A 19,287-nucleotide genomic window follows, 5' to 3' on the forward strand; every position below is an offset into this window, starting at 1 on the left:
GGCACCCAATCTATGACGTAGAATATGAAGACACCAGAGGCTCTAAAGCAAAAACATAAAATACTAAGAAAAACCCCCATAAAATACCAAGAAAGAAAACCGGGGCCTCGAATCTGATATAAAGATTAGCCGCTTGTGACGTAGGCCTAAAGAAAATAATGGGCCAATCATATCGAGTGTGTTGCCATGACGAATTTGACGCTATCCACTTCAAAACAGTCTGAATGGCATTAATGAAGCCTATGGATGGAGTAGAATATAGTATAACTTTATTGTGCTAAGGATGGAAGTCATATATACATGTAGTTATTACCAAACATGAGATCCCCACATTGTAGCCTGTACATTGAATATATTCACTGATCATGTACTCTACCTTGGCAAATAAAGGTGTGGTTCAGGTATGAATGTCTGACATTCTTTTTGAGTCATATCCAATACCAAGAGTAAACTCCAGTCTTTGAATGATGCTGTGTCTGCATGTATGTATTACAATTATATACTTCAACAGTGTTTAGCAATCCTGGTCCATCTATGGTTACACATTGTAACTATGCAATAGACTAGAAACATGATTTAACTAATTAAAGACTGGTTTGTAATTCATATATATAGAAACAGAATTTTAAAAAGTACACTATACTTCCTATGCATCATGTAAATACTTGAAAAAACAGTTCATCTCTATCTAATTTCCTTCATCTGCACTGATCTGAGGACACAGGATAGGTGTAGTATTTCATCAAATGAGAGACTTTATTTCAACCAGTAGAGAATTTGAAACGCTTTGAAAAAAGTTCAAGTCTTATAAATACTAGAGGTCGACCGATTAATCAGAATGGCCGATTAATTAGGGCCGATTTCAAGTTTTCATAACAATAGGAAATCGATATTTCTGGACGCCGATTTGGCCGGGTTTTTTTTTTAACATTATTTTTTTTACAACTTTATTTTACTAGGCAAGTCAGTTAAGAACACATTCTTATTTTCAATGACGGCCTAGGAACGGTGGGTTAACTGCCTTGTTCAGGGGCAGAACAACAGATTTTTACCTTGTCAGCTCGGGGATTCAATCTTGCAACCTTACGGTTAACTAGTCCAACGCTCTAACCACCTGCTTTACATTGCACTCCACGAGGAGCCTGCCTGTTACGCGAATGCAGTAAGAAGCCAAGGTAAGTTGCTAGCTAGCATTAAACTTAGCTTATAAAAAACAATCAGTCAATCATAATCACTAGTTAACTACACATGGTTGATGATATTACTAGTTTATCTAGCCTGTCCTGCGTTGCATATAATCGCTCAGGTACACGTTGCTCCAATGCCTTTCTTAAAATCAATACACAACTATATATTTTTAAACCTGCACATTTAGTTAATATTGCCTGCTAACATGCATTTCTTTTAACTAGGGAAAATGTGTCACTTCTCTTGCAACAGACTCAGGGTATATGCAGCAGTTTGGGCCGCCTGGCTCGTTGCGAACTGTGAAGACTATTTCTTCCTAACAAAGACAGCCGACTTACGCCAAACGGGGGATGATTTAACAAAAGCACATTTGCAAAAAAGCCCAATCGTTGCACGACTGTACCTAACCATAAACATCAATGCCTTTCTTATAATCAATACACAGAAGTATATATTTTTAAACCTGCATATTCAGCTAAAAGAAATCCAGGTTAGCAGGCAATATTAACCAGGTGAAATTGTCACTTCTCTTGCGTTCATTGCACGCAGAGTCAGGGTATATGCAACAGTTTGGACCGCCTGGCTCATGGCGAACTAATTTGCCAGAATTTTACGTAATTATGACATAACATTGAAGGTTGTGCAATGTAACAGGAATATTTAGACTTAGGGATGGCACCCGTTAGATAAAATACGTAACGGTTCCGCATTTCACTGAAAGGGAAAACGTTTTCTTTTCGAGATGATAGTTTCCGGATTCGACCATATTAATAATGACCTAAGGCTCGTATTTCTGTGTGTTTATTATATTATAATTGAGTCTATGATTTGATAGAGCAGTCTGACTGAGCGGTGGTAGGCAGCAGTAGGCTCCTAAGCATTCATTCAAACAGCACTTTCGTGCGTTTTGCCAGCAGCTCTTCGCTGTGCTTCAAGCATTGCGCTGTTTATGACTTCAAGCCTATCAACTCCCAAGATTAGGCTGGTGTAACCAATGTGAAATGGCTAGTTAGCCGGGTGCGTGCTAATAGCGTTTCAAACGTTACTCGCTCTGAGACTTGGAGTGGTTGTTCCCCTTGCTCTGCATGGGTAACGCTGCTTCGAGGGTGGCTGTTGTCGATGTGTTCCTGGTTCGAGCCCAGGTAGGAGCGAGGAGAGGGTCGGAAGCTATACTGTTACACTGGCAATACTAAAGTGCCTATAAGAACATCCAATAGTCAAAGGTATATGAAATACAAATCGTATAGAGAGAAATAGTCCTATAATTCCTATAATAACTACAACCTAAAACTTCTTACCTGGGAATATTGAAGACTCATGTTAAAAGGAACCACCAGCTTTCATAGTTCCATGTTCTGAGCAAGGAACTTAAACGTTAGCTTTCTTACATGGCACATATTGCACTTTTACTTTCTTTTCCAACACTTTGTTTTTGCATTATTTAAACCAAATTGAACATGTTCCATTATTTATTTGAGGCTAAATTGATTTTATTGATGTATTATATTAAGTTAAAATAAGTGTTCATTCAGTATTGTTATTGTCATTATTACAAATAAATGCATTTAAAAAAATAAAAAAACGGCCGATTAATTGGTATCGGCTATTTTTGGTCCTCCAATAAATCGGTATCGTTGAAAAATCGTAATCGGTCGACCTCTAATAAATACATAATACATTTATTATAATTGTAATATTATGAATAAAAGTTCTGGTGTGCATTATAAAAACAGAGGAAGAAAGAGGAGGTAGGGAGAGGTGTGAGAGTGTGAAAGGGAAAGAGGTAAGAACAGAGGAGCAGGGAAGGCAGCATATGATTAATGAATTACAATGCTACTAAACTTAATATTCTCTCAGTTCATCACAATTACATAATATTGTCTCCTAACCAGCCTTGGGCTCCCAGTCGGCCTGAAGGTTATCTTAAGAGCGGGTGATGTGGCGATGACGGGACTGGGGGTTGGCAGCCTTCCCTGTAGCTCAGTTGGTAGAGCATGATGTTTGCAACGCCAGGGTTGTGGGTTCGATTCCCACGGGGGGCCAGCACAGGGAAAAAAAATGTATGAAATGTCTGTAAGTCGCTACTGTAAGTCGCTTTGTAAGTCGCTTTGGATAAGAGAGTCTGCTAAATCACAAAAAAAAAAAAAATAAATCCTCTCTCACATCAAAAGAAAGCTGCAGATGAGAGACAGATGGAGAAAAGAGATGTATTAATTAATTCTAAGGCTTAATCTTGCTAACACGGTTAATCATCAGGAGGTGAAATGCAAAACTGACCAAGCATCATTAACTCTGGGACTACAACATCTCTAGCTGTTTTTCTTCAATAATACTTCCAGTTGACCCGATCAAGTGACCTCTCACCTCTGATCATGCTGTGCCCTCTATGGAGCCAGTTCAGATGCAGGAGGGGTTCACCAACACAGCTGATATAACCCAGAGGACTTAGGGAGAAGGGGGAGAGGGATGAGGTGAAGGAGAGAGACTTATTTAAAAAATATGGTAGTTGAAGAGACTGTGTTCAACAGGAATCTGTGTGTGTTGCCTCACCTGCTGTCCACACTAAGTGGCTGGAGAGTACTTTATACTGAAAAACATACAAGGACAAACAATATAGCGTAGTTATATAAATAATGAAGATTATTACTATTCTCCATGGTTGGTCCTATTGCCTATTCTTTGAAGGTGGAAGGAGCCACAGTTACAGTGCTTTCGGAAAGTGTTTAGACCCCTTCCCTTTTCCCACATTTTGTTACATTACAGCCTTATTCTGAAAACATCTCATCAATCTACACACAATATCCCATAGTGACAAAGTGAACAGGTTTTCAGAAATGTTTACACATTTATAAAAAATAAAAAACATTTACATAAGTATTCAGACCCTTTGCAGTCGCCTCTTCACTGTTGACGTTGAGACTGGTGTTTTGCGGGTACTGTTTAATGAAGCTGTCAGTTAAGGACTTGTGAGGCGTCTGTTTCTCAAACTAGACACTAATGTACTTGTCCTCTTGCTCAGTTGTGCACCAGGGCCTCCCACTCTTTCTATTCTGGTTAGAGACAGTTTGCGCTGTTCTGTGAAGGGAGTAGTACACAGCGTTGTTCGAGATCTTCAGTTTCTTGGCAATTTCTCAAATGGAATAGCCTTCATTTCTCAGAACAAAAATAGACTGACGAGTTTCAGAAGAAAGTCCTTTGTTTCTGGCCAATTTGAGCCTGTAATCGAACCCACAAATGCTGATGCTCCAGATACTCAACTAGTCTAAAGAAGGCCAGTTGTATTGCTTCTTTAATCAGAACAACAGTTTTCAGCTGTGCTAACATAATTGCAAAAGGGTTTTCTAATGATCAATTAGCCTTTTAAAATGATAAACTTGGATTATCTAATACAACGTGCCATTGGAACACAGGAGTGACGGTTGCTGATAACGGGCCTCTGTAAGCCTATGTAGATATTCCATTAAAAATCAGCCGTTTCTAGGTACAATAGTAATTTACAACATGGAAATGTACCAACAAAAAAAATTGCTTTTCTTTCAAAAACAAGGACATTTCTAAATGACCCCAAACTTTTGAACGGTAGTGTATGTACAGTTGAAGTTGGAAGTTTACATAAACAAGTTTTAATGACTCCAACCTAAGTGTTTCAACCACTCCACACATTTCTTGTTAACAAACTATAGTTTTGGCAAGTTGGTTAGGACATCTACTTTGTGTATGACACAAGTAATTTTCCCAACAATTGTTTACAGACAGATTACTTATAATTTATAATTCACTGTATCACAATTCCAGTGGGTCAGAAGTTTACATACACTAAGTTGACTGTGCCTTTAAAGAGCTTGGAAAATTCCCCAAAATGATGTCATGCCTTTAGAAGCTTCTGATAGGCTAATTGACATCATTTGAGTCAATTGGAGGAGTACCTGTGGATGTATTTCTAGGCCAACCTTCAAACTCAATGCCTTTTTGCTTGATATCATGGGAAAATCTAAATAAATCAGCCAAGACCTCAGAAGAAAAATTGTAGCCCTCCACAAGTCTGGTTCATCCTTGGGAGCAATTTAAACGCCTTAAGGTAACACGTTCATCTGTACAAACAATAGTATGCAAGTATAAACATCATGGGACCACACAGCCGTCATACCGCTCAGGAAGGAGACGCGTTCTGTCTCCTAGAGATGAACGTACCTGGGTGTGAAAAGTGCAAATCAAACCCAGAACAACAGCAAAGGACCTTGTGAAGATGCTGGAGGAAACCGGTACAAAAGTATCTATATCCACAGTAAAACGAGTCCTATATCGACATGAAAAGGCCCCTCAACAAGGAAGAAGCTACTGCTCCAAAACCGCCATAAAAAAGTCAGACTACGGTTTGCAACTGCACATGGGGACAAATATCATACTTTTTGGAGAAATGTCCTCTGGTCTGATGAAACAAAAATAGAACTGTTTGTTCTCCCCGAGCTGACAAGGTAAAAATCTGTCGTTCTGCCCCTGAACAAGGCAGTTAACCTACTGTCCCTAGGCCGTCATTGAAAATAAGCATTTGTTCTTAACTGACTTGCCTGGTTAAATAATGGTACATTTAAAAAAAAAATTTTTTACTTGAATATGTTTGAGGCCATTTTGATACACTGACTTGGTATTACTGCTTGCGTTTAGTATGTTAATCGCAGGACCCACTCTGCCATTGTCCTGGACCCTACTGGGTTCCCCTAATGCGGAGCGCCATATGAGTGAAAATCTGGTCAAGCACATCAGGTATGATAAATCTCTATTCTATTGTCTGGCAAAACGATTGTTCAGCTATTTCTCTAATGTCCGGCATAGTATTCACAATTCATTAAGTTGACCTGTTAATGATGTTGAGACTATTGTTACATTTATAGTCCAGTTGCATACTGAAGACTCAATTAGTTGTATTCATGCTATGAAGAATTATTGATCTCCGTTCAAGCATGCCATCTCAATCATGAGCAGCCATTGTTCATGTGTTATGCAATGCAGGTGTATGAATATTGTTGGACCTAGTGAGGAGAGAATGTCATGGTATATGTATAAACAAGTCATGTTTCACTCCCCAACCAGATACTGGTTTGAGCAATGAATCCCATAAAACCAGCACAGAATCTTTGTTCAGCAATGTTCCCTGCCAGGTGACAACAATACCTCACACCAAGCAAAGAGATGACTACAATTGTGTCGCTTATGTGCTTCTGGTGAGTTCATATGCTAATTAGTTCCCAGGATAATTCAGTAGGCAAATCTATGATATGTTAGAAATCTGTGTGTAACCCTTAAGGGTAGGCCACCCAAAAGTGGGCCAAAAACAAATTCACCCAATGTTCACATGCAGAGATCTTTGAGGGTTTAGCCAAAGTCATTCCATTGAAAGGATTAGATTAGCATAACACGTTCGTATATATATGTTTCACACTGGTCATGTGCACACCAAAGAAAATTGTATTTTTCTGTTGCTAACCGATGTGCTATGTTGTCCACTAATGAATATGACCCAGGTCAATGAAGAACCTGGTTGCTATGACCCAGGTCAATGGAGAACCTGGTTGCTATGTGACAAATTCTATATGAAATGTTGGTGCACCATCTTCAAATCAGTGGAGCTTCAACATCACCAGTGTTCTGGCTTGTTCACATGATTACAGTCAAGCAACAAAGGTTTTCCAAAGTCTAAGTCTATCACAAGAAATCAGATGATCATTATTGTTAAGATGACAAGGCAGTTGGAGGCCCTGCTTTTCACATTTTCATATTTCCTCCAATGGCTCTATAGATGGTAGACATGATTTGTCCCATCGTCTGTTTACATACTACCTAGATGGCCAGAGAGTTAATGCAGAGGGAGAAGGTACTAAGTGACCCAACTGTCCCAATGCATGTTAACATCAGTGGGGCCAGAATGGTGGTGGCGAAAGATCCTGGACAAAGGTGAGATTGTCAGATTTTAAAAAGTGATAGACAATGTAAAGCTGAAGGATTGTAGCCTAGTCTATATCATACACTGTAGCATGTGTCATTACCGTGTGATGGGCTATAAGGTGCTGCAGCCCAAGTCACTGCTGCCTTATCTCATTTAGTGTTGCTACATTGGGCCCCTACTTTTATAGACTATTGATAGTGTTTTGATGGCACTATTGTTCAACTTGCCATGTTTGAGGTTGGCAACGTTTTGCTGTAGTTTCAGCCTACATGGAGGTCAAAGTAGCTGACCGACTACATGAGAAATCCTAAGTAGCCTTATAACCTAACATAACTTCCCCCATGTTGGATTGGAGGGCGGTTGTTTTCTTTGAATGGTTCATTTGGTTGTTGGTAAATATAGAAAGACCTGAAAGAGACACAAAGACCGACTGAACTTCTCAAAACACACCTAAAACATCTTTTTTTCATCTTAGTTTAGAAGAAATGGGGAATTATTCAAGAAAATTGTAAGGGTGACCATATATTTGGCCAGAACTGTATATAGTATATCATCTTAAGGCCTTATGTGATATAGCTGACATGCTTTTTTTTTTGTTCTTTCAGAACTTGACAGGAAACTCTATTGCAGTTTCTGTGCAACAGATGAGGGGGGGGCTGGGTGATAATTATTGTTACACGGGCAAAAGCAAACCCGAGTGCCCATCAGTTTGCATACCAGCTCCATGTCACACAGTTGACGTGACAATTCCATAAGAACTTTAATCTTTCAATGTTTGAACGGGGCCCAAACATGTCCGTTGCTCTATAAACAATGGTCGGAGTCTAGGCAATTTGCTGTGGTCTGAGAGGTGTTGACTTTTGTCATAATTCTATGTCTAACCTTAAAAGGGATGGATTAGTAATTTCACTCGTTTAAACAGTTTTCTTACATTTAAAACAGGTAGTGACTTCAATCTTCAGGTTTAACTAGCCACTGCCAGCAAATGCTAACTGTCATTTCTTTACCAAACTGGATTGTCGGTCAATGATTTCACCTGGAATTGAATGGCAGTGGCTAGTTAAACAAAACCAAATCGTGTATTGCTGAGCTATCCTTTTAACTGTGACATATCATGGAATCAATGGCCTAATTCACATTTACTTTCACAGAGGGAGTGCTCCAGTTGGTACCACACCACCTATGCTGGTGTATCAACACAGAGCTAATCCTGCCTTACAATGGATGTGCCCACCCTGCCACCATTGAAGGCCTGCACACCAAGGCTACTATTGCGTCAGTATGTTTCAAGGATGGGGTCCAACAACGCAGCAAGAGGCAATCCGTGTGTGGGAGATCTTCACCTACTTCTTCGAAGAGGGTGCTGTTCCCTGGCAACACCATAGACTACACTATGCACAACCAAAGGCTCTTTTAAGAGCCATCCACACTGCAATAAGAGTATCCTTCCAAGGTACTCTTAATAATGAATTAAAATGCCTTTATTTGAATGCCATGTTCAATTGAAGGCCATGCAGTTTAAACGCGTCGGATTTTTAAAACTTTGTTTCTATTGAACATGCCATAGAAATAAAGGCATTTTAATTCATATGAAAAGTGCCTTGGTTCTCCTTCTTGATGACCAATCTACCTTTTTTACCAAAGAGCCCCTTCTGTCTACCAAAATGTACTATTGTGTACCTTAGTAGCGCTTCCCTTCCACTTCTTTCTAAGAGTATTCTTCCATTTACTTAGCTAATGTCAAATGCAGTTATTCAATTCCAAGTTTCTCTCCCGTTGATTTCTACTTCTCAGGTGAGGGTAGTAAGGGTGTGATGTCTGTATAAAAACAGGCTTTTTAAAGTCACCCATATTGAAAACAATTAGACACCTTATAACCCACACCTTCACGTTCATGTATCAATATGTTTGATGGATTGTGTTGTGCAGTAAGTAGGCTCAGATGTCTGTGGCTCCTTCAAAAGAATAGGCAAGAGGAAACTAAATTATTTATATAACTACGCTATATTGTTTTTCCTCGTGTCTGTGCATGTTTTTCAGTATAAAGTACTCTGCAGCCACTTAGTGTGGACACCAGGTGAAGCCACACAGAGATTCCTGTTGAACACAGTCTCTTCAACTACCTTATTTTCTAAATAAGTCTCTCCTTCACTTCATCCCTCTCTCCCCTTCTTCCTAAATCTTGTAGGTTATCAGCTTTCAGTGAACCCCTCCCGCATCCGAACTGGCTCCATAGAGGGCACAGCATGGTGAGAGGTCACATGGTCAGGTCAACAGGGAGTATTATTAAAGAGATGCTTTCCATTGAAATACAGATAGATGTAGTAGTCCCAGAGTTAATGATCCTTGGTCATTTTAGCATTTCACCTCCTGATGATGACTGGCAGTGTTAAAATAAAACAAGGCTTAAACATCTCTCTCCATCTGTAGGTATGTTTTGATGTGAGAATTCCAACCCCCAGTCCTGTCATCGCCACCTCACCCGCTCTTAAGATAACCTTCAGGCTGACTGGGATCCCAAGGCTGGTTAGAAGACACCACTAGAGACTATATTATGTAATTGTGATGAACTGAGAGAATATTAAGTTAAGTAGCATTGTAATTCATTAATCATATGCAGGTCTTCCCTGCTCCTCTGTTCTTATACCTCTCTGTCTTTTACACTCACACCTCTCTCCCCACCTCTCTCTTCCTGTTTTTATAATGCACACCAGACATCCAATGAAGTACAGATTTAACTTATTTATATTACAATTAATACTTATAATTTATGTATTTATAACACTTGAACTTTTTTCGAAGCATTTCACATTCTCTACTGGTTGAAATTAAGTCTCATTTGATGAAATACTACACCTATCCTGTGTCCTCAGATCAGTGCAGATGAAGGAAATTAGAGTATTTGAGTATTTACATGATGCATAGGAAGTGTAGTGTACTTTCTTTTAAACTCTATTTCTGTATATATGAATTACAAATCAGCCTTTAACTAGTTAAATAAATGTTTCTAGTCTACAGCCTAGAGGGAGGAGGTCAGAGAACTGGCAGTGTGGCGCAGGACAATAACCCCTCCCTCAATGTGAGCAAGACAAAGAAGCTGATTGTGGACTACAGGAAAAGGAGGGCCGAACAGGCCTCCATCAACATCGAAAGGGGCTGTAGTGGAGCAGGTCGAGAGTTTCAAGTTCCTTGGTGTCCCCATCACCAACAAACTTTTATTTAACTAGGCAAATCGGTTAAGAACAAATTCTTATTTCCAATGACGGCCTAGGAACAGTGGGTTAACTGCCTTGTTCAGGGGCAGAACGACAGATTTTCACCTTGTCGCCCCAATCATGGTCCAAACATACCAAGACAGTCGTGAAGAGGGCACGACAAAACCTTTCCCCCTCAGGAGACTGAAAATGTTTGGCATTTGTCCCCAGATCCTCAAAAGGTTCTACAGCTGCACCATCAAGAGCATCCTGACCTGGTATGGCAACTGCTCTGCATCTGACCGTAAGGCGCTACAGAGCATAGTGCAAATGGCCCAGTGCAACACTGGGGCTAAGCTTCCAGCCATATAATAGGCGGTGTCAGAGGAAAGCCCATAAAATTGTAAGAGACTCCAGTCACCCAAGTCAGATTGTTCTCTCTGCTACCGCACAGCAAGTGGTACCGGAGTGCCAAGTCTAGGACCAAAAAGCTCAACAGCTTCTACCCCCAAACCATAAGACTGCTGAACAATTAATAAAACCACCACTGGACAATTTACACTGACCCCCCCCGTACACTGCTGTTTATCTATACACAGTCACTTCACTTCTATGCATAGTCACTACATGTACAAATGACCTGAACTAACCTGTACCCCAGCACGCTGACTTGGAACCAGTTCCCCCTGTATATAGCCTTGTTATTGTAACTTTTTATTATACATTTTTATTTTAGTCTACTTGGTAAATATTTTTTCAACTCTTCTTGAACTGCACTGTTGGTTAAGGGCTTGTAAGTAAGCATTTCACTGTAAAGTCTACACATTGCATAGTTACAATGTGTAACCATAGATGTCATATGACCAGGATTGGTAAACACTGAAGTGTATAATTGTAATACATACATGCAGACACAGCATCATTCAAAGACTGGAGTTTACTCTTGGAACTGGATATGACTGAAAAAGAATGTCACAGACACTCATACCTGAACCACAAATGTATTTGCCAAGGTAGAGTACATGATCAGTGAATATATTAAATGTACAGGCTACAATGTGGGGATCTCATGTTTGGTAATAACTACATGTATATATGACTTCCATCCTTGGCACAAAGTTATACTATATTCTACTCCATCCATAGGCTTCATTAATGCCCTTTGGCTGTTCTGAAGTGGATACAAACAGCTATGATAGCTGAGGTTCATAACTAGGTTCTGAATTAATATTTATACCAAACGTTTCAGGGTCCCATACACAGATCAGCTACATAGCTAGCTACACATCCATAGGCATACAGGTATTTTTATCCTCCACTACACAATAAGCAAGAAAATGGTTAGCTAGCCAAGTTACGTTACTTCAGCTGCATTTCATGGCAAATATCAGCAAGGCAAGCATACAAAATTGTACATTCAATTGGCTGTAAATGCTTTAGCTAGCTAGATTCTTTACATCCACTGTTTCACAAGTCGACAGCCTGGTTTGGTGTTTTTCTCAGGAGTCCCTAAAACATTAAACACGAATTACAATTTCATACTCATGTCACAACACCCATAAAGCTAGCTAGCTGGCTAATGTTAGCTAGTCAGCTAGCTACCTAGCTAAATATCGATTTTCGTAAATTAAACGTATGACCAAAACATATTTCTAATCGTTTGTCTCTACATTAACTAAACATATTCCTCTCAACTGTGCATATGTTGCATGATTCGTTATGGCGTTATAATTACCTAACATTTGCTTCGCAGTATTTTTGTCAGCCATCTTTGTTGAAGGAAGTCTCCAGCGGTGGGTCGCATAGCGTCAAATTCGTCATGGCAAGACACTCGATATGATTGGCCCATTCTTTTCTTTAGGCCTACGTCACAAGCGGCTAATCTTTATATCAGATTCGAGGCCCCGGTTTTTTTCTTAGTATTTTATGTTTTTGCTTTAGAGCCTCTGGTGTCTTCATATACCACGTCATAGATTGGGTGCCCCCAGCGTTAACCACAACTGCTATTTCAGTTTATCTTTTTCGCTTAGCCCTTGTTTTTCTAACTTTTTATTTATCGCACCTAAACCCCGGTGGTTTAGGACTAGCTCAAACCAGCTTCTGCACCCTAGCTGGCATAGGGCTCCTGAATTCAATTTTCAAGAGTCCTCGATTTAACCAGTGGTGTAAAGTAGTTCAGTAAAAATACTACTTAAGTAGTTTTTTGGGTATCTGTACTTTACAATTTATATTTTTTTGTACTTTTACTTCATTATAAGAAAATATTGTACTTTTTAGGGAAAATGTATGTAGTGACACCAAAAGTATTCATTACATTTTGATTGCTTAGCAGGATGGGGAAATGGACCAAATCAAATGTTATTAGTCACATGCGCCGAATACAACAGTGAAATGCTTACTTACGAGCCCCTAACCAACAATGCAGTTAAAAAAAAAGGTTCAGGAGTCTTGTGGCTAGAAGCTGTTTAGAAGCCTCTTGGACCTAGACTTGGCGCTCTGGTACCGCTTGCCATGCGGTAGCAGAGAGAACAGTCTATGACAAGGGTGGCTGGAGTGACCAATTTTAGGGCCTTCCTCTAACACCGCCTGGTATAGAGGTCCTGGACGGCACGAAGCTTGGCCGCAGTGATGTACTGGGGCGTTCGCACTACCCTCTGTAGTGCCTTGCGGTCAGAGGCCGAGCAGTTGCCATACCAGGCAGTGATGCAACCAGTCAGGATGCTCTCGATGGCGCAGCTGTAGAACCTTTTGAGGATCTGAGGACCCATGCCAAATCTTTTTAGTTTCCTGAGGGGGAATAGGCTTTGTCGTGCCCTCTTCATGACTATCTTGGTGTGCTTGAACCATGTTAGTTTGTTGCTGACACCAAGGAACTAGAAGCTCTCAACCTGCTCCACTGTAGCCCCGTCGGTGAGAATGTGGATGTGCTCGGTCCTCTTTTACTGTAGTTCACTATAATCTCTTTTGTCTTGATCACGTTGAGGGAGAATTTGTTGTCCTGGCACCACACGCCCATTCTCTGACCTCCTCCCTATAGGCTGTCTCGTCTTTGTCGGTGATCAGGCCTACCGCTGCTGTGTCACCGGCAAACTTAATGATGGTGTTGGAGTCGTGCCTGGCCGTGCAGTCATGAGTGAACAGGGAATACAGGAGAGGACTGAGCACGCGCCCCTGGGGGGCCCCTGTGTTGAGGAACAGCGTGGCGGATGTGTTGTTACCTACCCTTACCACCTGGGGGCAGCCTGTCAGGAAGTCCAGGGTCCAGAGGGAGGTGTTTAGTCCCAGGGTCCTTAGCTTATTGATGAGCTTTGAGGGCACTATGGTGTTGAACGCTGAGCTGTAGTCAATGAATAGCATTCTCACACAGGTGTTTATTTTGTACGGGTGGGAAAGGGCAGTGTGGAGTGCAATAGAGATCGCATCATCTGTGGATCTGTTCACACACTTATCAAGAGAACATTTCTACTGCCTCTGATCTGGCGGACTCACCAAACACAAATGCTTCATTTGTAAATGATGTATGAGTGTTGGAGTGTGCCCTTGGCATACATAAAAAAATTAAAAATTAAAAATCAAGAAAATGGTGCCGTCTGCTTTGCTTAATATAAGGAATCTGAAATTATTTATAGTTTTACTTTTGATACTTAAGTATATTTCAAACCAAAAACTTTTAGACTAACTCAAGTAATATTTAACTGGGTGACTTTCCCTTTTACTTGAGTCATTTTCTGTTAAGGAATCTTTACTTTTACCCAAGTATGACAATTGGGTACTTTTTCCACCACTGCAATTAACCTTTTGTAAGAGAAATGACAAGATTGTTATAAATACTTTTATTGCATTAAATTATTGTTTCATGCAACAGAAGAGGGTTCTTAGAACACTGTCATCTGTGTGTGTTCTGAGAATGGGCCTCTGGGGGCTTAATGCTGACAGAAGATTTACGATGCCTTGGGTGATAAATCTTAACAAGACTGCATTCTATAGCATGAGTTGGTGTTTCTGTTCTGAGGTACCAGGTTCGAGATGGCTGCAGTTTGACGCCTAGACCCTGGTTTCTACACATAATGAGAACAGTCTTTTACACCAGATACTGTCTGCTGTGAATTATTAGTATCTTTCATATATATCCTAACCTTGTGACCCATTCCATACATCTGTTGTTTGTCATGAACATTCGGGAGGGTGTATCTTTGGTTTTTAACATGTTTACTAAACTGCCTGCAGACTCTATGACCTTTCCTCCACCAGTGTAGTAGGCCCTAGTTATCATGTTAGCCTCTTGCTCTTCATATACTTGCCAGAACAGCTTCACTATCTCAGGTCCATTTTCTGTCTGTTCCCATAGAAACCCTGTTGTACACTTTTTCGCTACTCCATTAATTTCCTCCTTAAGTTGCAGCGATGAATCTGCCAACCCTGTCTTATTCGGACATATGTTCAAACAAGTCACTACTATTTTCAAATTCTACTCCCTTTAACCATTTATTTAGCACTTCTCATCCTTTTATTACCTGTCCTCCGAAACCTGAGCACTCACCTTGTCACGTCTACTCCTGCTCCTCCTCCTCCTCTGCAGCATTCAACGTTGCCGGTTTACTAATCACTGGCTCTGACAACCATCATTATGCACACCTGGCAACATCGTTATGCGCATCTGTGCCTCATTATGTGACACACCTGGACTCCGTCACTTCACTGATTACCTCCACTTTTTCTGTCACTCCCTTATTTCCATTCCCCAGGCAGTATTGATTATGTGTTTGATGTCCAGACACTAATTTTGTCTTGTATCGTTCATTGCATTATTAAACTCACCACCTGCACTCGACTCACAGCGTCTGTTACACACATTCTATATCTATTTTAGTTGTGCATTCCTCCTTTAGTAAATCGTTTCGTTTAGCGTACACATTTCCTTTCCAATATTTTTTTTTTATCCCTGTTTTAACACCCACGCATAACAAGCAGGACCCTACAGCAAAAGCAGGCATCAAACGAAAGCAAAACTTTAAACTACTCATCCAATCCTTTTGCTTCAGCGTCCGACCTCTGCTCTCCCCATTCAAAATGTTTATTTTGTAAGGATTCCAGGGATCCATTACCCTAAATTATATTTTTGGCACCCATAGGTCGCTGAAGGCATCTACCAGCATTCCTTTAACCCCGTCACTTGTAGCCTGGCATGTTAGCCTAGCCACAGTAAAGCCTGTGCATGCGTCAAAATCACAATAACCACAATAAGTATACGTCCATGCATAGGCTTCCCCATAGGACCGTACTCTTTGTTAATAATCCTGGAGACCACATTTTCCTACAACTATTGTACTCCTGACAAACGTCACACCAGAAATATAACTGATTACTTATTTTCATTACATTGGGTACGTAGTATTTCCCTGATGCATGGCTCTTCACATTGGCTTCTATGTGACTTGTCTCCTTCTGTACCTCAACAGCGGGGTCAACACTCCCTCTACACATACACAGGGGCGGCAGGTGGCCTAGTGTTTAGAGCGTTGGCCCAGTAACCGCAAGGTTGCTAGATCAACTCCCCGAGCTGACAAGGTAAAAATGTGTCGTTCTGCCCCTGAACAAGGCCCCTGAACTGTTCCTAGGCTGCCATGGTCAATATGAATTTGTTCTTAACTGGCTTGCCTAGTTAAATAAACATTGTTGAGGTACAAGTCTCTTTCCCCTGGGATCTATTTATTCACCGCCTCCCATCATTAAACAAACTTCCCCCTTGCCAACCGGTCAGCGGTTCATCTCTTGGTTTTCTGTCAATGCGCCCTTTTGGTGGGCCTTAACATGCACTATTATATAATCCCCAGATTTTAGTATACCTGCTATTCTTTTTCCACATGTGGCCCTAGGTTTCAGCTTAGTCTGTTTTCAAAGTAATTCCTCTATTCATCCACTACATTGGAAGATCTTCAAATACTAATTCCAGTACATATTTAGAATCCGTCACTCTTTTCTGTACATCTTGGTGCTTCTATCTGGGCCTCTACTTCTCCTACTGGTGCCGAGCCTGCCACGTCACCTCTGGCCCTGCTTATGGCTCCACTTTTTCCTTTAATTATATAACCCCATCCGGCGTCTACCTTCTTATTTCCATCAGTGCATTTGGAAAGTATTCAGACCCCTTGACATTTTCCACATTTTGTTACATTACAGCCTTATTCTAAATCTACACAAAATACCCCATAATGACAAAGCAAAAACAGTTTTATTTTTTTTAAACAGAAATACCTTATTTACGTAAGTATTCAGACCATTTGCTATGAGACTCGAAATTGAGCTCAGGTTTATCCTGTTTCCATTTATCATCCTTGAGATGTTTCTACAACTTGATTGGAGTCCATCTATGGTAAATTCAATTGATTGGACATGATTTGGAAAGGCACACACCTGTCTATATAAGGTCTCACAGTTGACAGTGCATGTCAGAACAAAATCCAAGCTATGAGGTGGAAGGAATTGTCTGTAGAGCTCTGAGACAGGATTGTGTTGAGGGTGGCAAAAAAATTCTGGGGAGAAGGGCCTTGATCACCAATCAGGCCTTTATGGTAGAGTGGCCAGCCTACCTGGAGTATCACAAAAGGCACCTAAAGGACTCAGACCATGAGAAACAAGATTCTCTGGTCTGATGAAACCAAGATTGAACTCTTTGGCCTAAATGCCAAGCGTCACATCTGGAGAAAACCTGGTACCATCCCTACGGTGAAGCATGGTGGTGGCAGCAAGAGGCTGTGGGGATGTTTTTCAGCGACAGGGACTGGGAGGCCAGTCAGGAGGGAAAGATAAAAGGACAAAGTACAGAGATCCTTGATGAAAACCTGCTCCAGAGCGCTTGGGGCCTCAGACTGAGGTGAAGGTTCACCTTCCAAAAGGACAACAACCCTAAGCACAAAGGCAAGACAATGTTGGCTTTCGGGCAAGTCTCTGAATGTCTTTGAGTAGCCCAGACAGAACCTGATTGAACATCTCTGGAGGGACCTGAAAATAGCTCTGCAGCAACGCTTCCCATCCAACCTCACAGAGCTTGAGAGGGTATGCAGAGAAGAATGGGAGAAACTCCCCAAATACAGGTGTGCCAAGCTTTTAGCGCCATACCCAAGAAGACTCGAGGCTGTAATCGCTGCCAAAGGTGTTTCAACAAAGTACTGAGTAATGGGTCTAAATACTTATGTAAATTTAATATTTCAGTTTTTTATGTTTAAAAATGTCTAAAACAGTTTTTGTGTCACGTCCTGACCAGTATAAGGGTTAATTGTTATTGTAGTTTGGTCAGGACGTGGCAGAGGGTATTTGTTTTATGTGGTTCGGGGTGGTGGTTGATTTAGTAGGGCATTTGATTTATGTATTCCGGGGTTTTGGGCACTGTGTTATGTTTATGTATTTCTATGTTTAGTCTAGTGAATCTGTTTCTATGTTTAGTTAATTGGGGCAGGGACTCTCAATTGAAGGCAGGTGTTGTCTATTTGCCTTTGATTGAGAGTCCTATATATTAGGGTGTGTTTGTAATTGTGGGAGATTGTTTAGCGTGTGTGAGCCTGACAAGACTGCTGTGTTGATCGTGAGTTCGTTGTGTTTATTATTTTGGTGTTCACTTTTGAGTTAAATAAACGTCAAGATGCGCATCCACAATCCTGCTGCATTTTGGTCCTCCTTTCCCGACGACAACCGTGACATTTTGCTTTGTCATTATGGGGTATTGCCAGCCTGCCACGTTCTCCTACTTCTTTCACTAATTCTATTTATTTTCCCCCTTAATCCTAAAATCTAATATTTTCCTCATGGGGAACCCACCCTTTCTCTCTGCTTCCACCATTCCTCATGTGTTCATGCAACCTCATTTATTAAGATAGTTCCAAGGAAATTTACTCACAAATGTTGACATCATTTCCATGTATTTCAACAACTTTATTGCATATTTACATTTACGTCATTTAGCAGACGCTCTTATCCAGAGCGACTTAGAAATTGGTGCATTCACCTTATGATATCCAGTGGAACAACCACTTTACAATAGTACATCTATCTTTTTTTGGGGGGAGGGTATGTCATGGAAAGAGCAGGTGTTCTTAACTGTTAGTACTCAGTATATATGATGGAGGGAGAGGTCAGAGGTCACTTGGTGCTACAACTGTTAGTTGTTATTTATCTCGTGCTATTGGATGTTGTATTAACCTTCATTCTCATGCTTTCTTCATTAACCTTATATAAAGTCACATTATGTTCATCTCTCATTGAACGGAATCACATCCTTCCTCTCTGAAAATAAAGTTAACCTACTTTGTGCAACTCATACATTTGATGGTATTTATTTATCAAGACATTATCAATAGTGAGTGTAAAGTTAATTACTTGTGGATTCACCAATACAGTAGTTCATTCAATCAATAGGACATTTTTTTTGCGTCATCACTGCGAGCCATCATGACTCTCAAAAGCTGTGACAGCCGCAGATACAGTTGAAGTCGGAAGTTTACATACACCTAGGTTGGAGTCATTAAAACCCGTTTTTCAACCACTCCACGGAATTCTTGTTAACTATAGTTTTGGCAAGTCGGTTAGGACATCTACAATGTGCATGACAAGTAATTTTTCCAATAATTGTTTACAGACAGATTATTTCACTTATAATTCACTGTATCACAATTCCAGTGGGTCAGAAGTTTACTGTGCCTTTAAACAGCTTGGAAAATTCCAGAAAATGACATGGTTTTAGAAGCTTCTGATAGGCTAATTGACATCATTTGAGTCAATTGGAGGTGTACCTGTGGATGTATTTCAAGGCCAACCTTCAAACTCAATGCCTCTTTACTTGACAAAATGGGAAAATCAAAAGATATCAGCCAAGACCACAGAAGAAAAAATTGTAGACCTCCACAAGTCTGGTTCATCCTTGGGAGCAATTTCCAAATGCCTGAAGGTACCACGTTCATCTGTACA

At 40.6% G+C, this 19,287-nt stretch overlaps 1 long non-coding RNA gene across 1 annotated transcript; it reads right to left on the reverse strand.

Moving 5' to 3' along the window:
* Positions 1–11,245: 11,245 nt before the first annotated feature.
* LOC106593518 (uncharacterized) lies at positions 11,246–12,153 on the reverse strand. Its single transcript, XR_001325901.2, has 2 exons — positions 12,062–12,153; positions 11,246–11,835 (listed from the first exon to the last, which is right to left on the reverse strand). It is a non-coding gene; the product is annotated as an uncharacterized lncRNA (long non-coding RNA).
* Positions 12,154–19,287: the final 7,134 nt, after the last annotated feature.

The sequence above is a fragment of the Salmo salar genome, unplaced genomic scaffold (genome assembly GCF_905237065.1).
Source record: "Salmo salar unplaced genomic scaffold, Ssal_v3.1, whole genome shotgun sequence".
Lineage (NCBI taxonomy): Eukaryota > Metazoa > Chordata > Actinopteri > Salmoniformes > Salmonidae > Salmo > Salmo salar.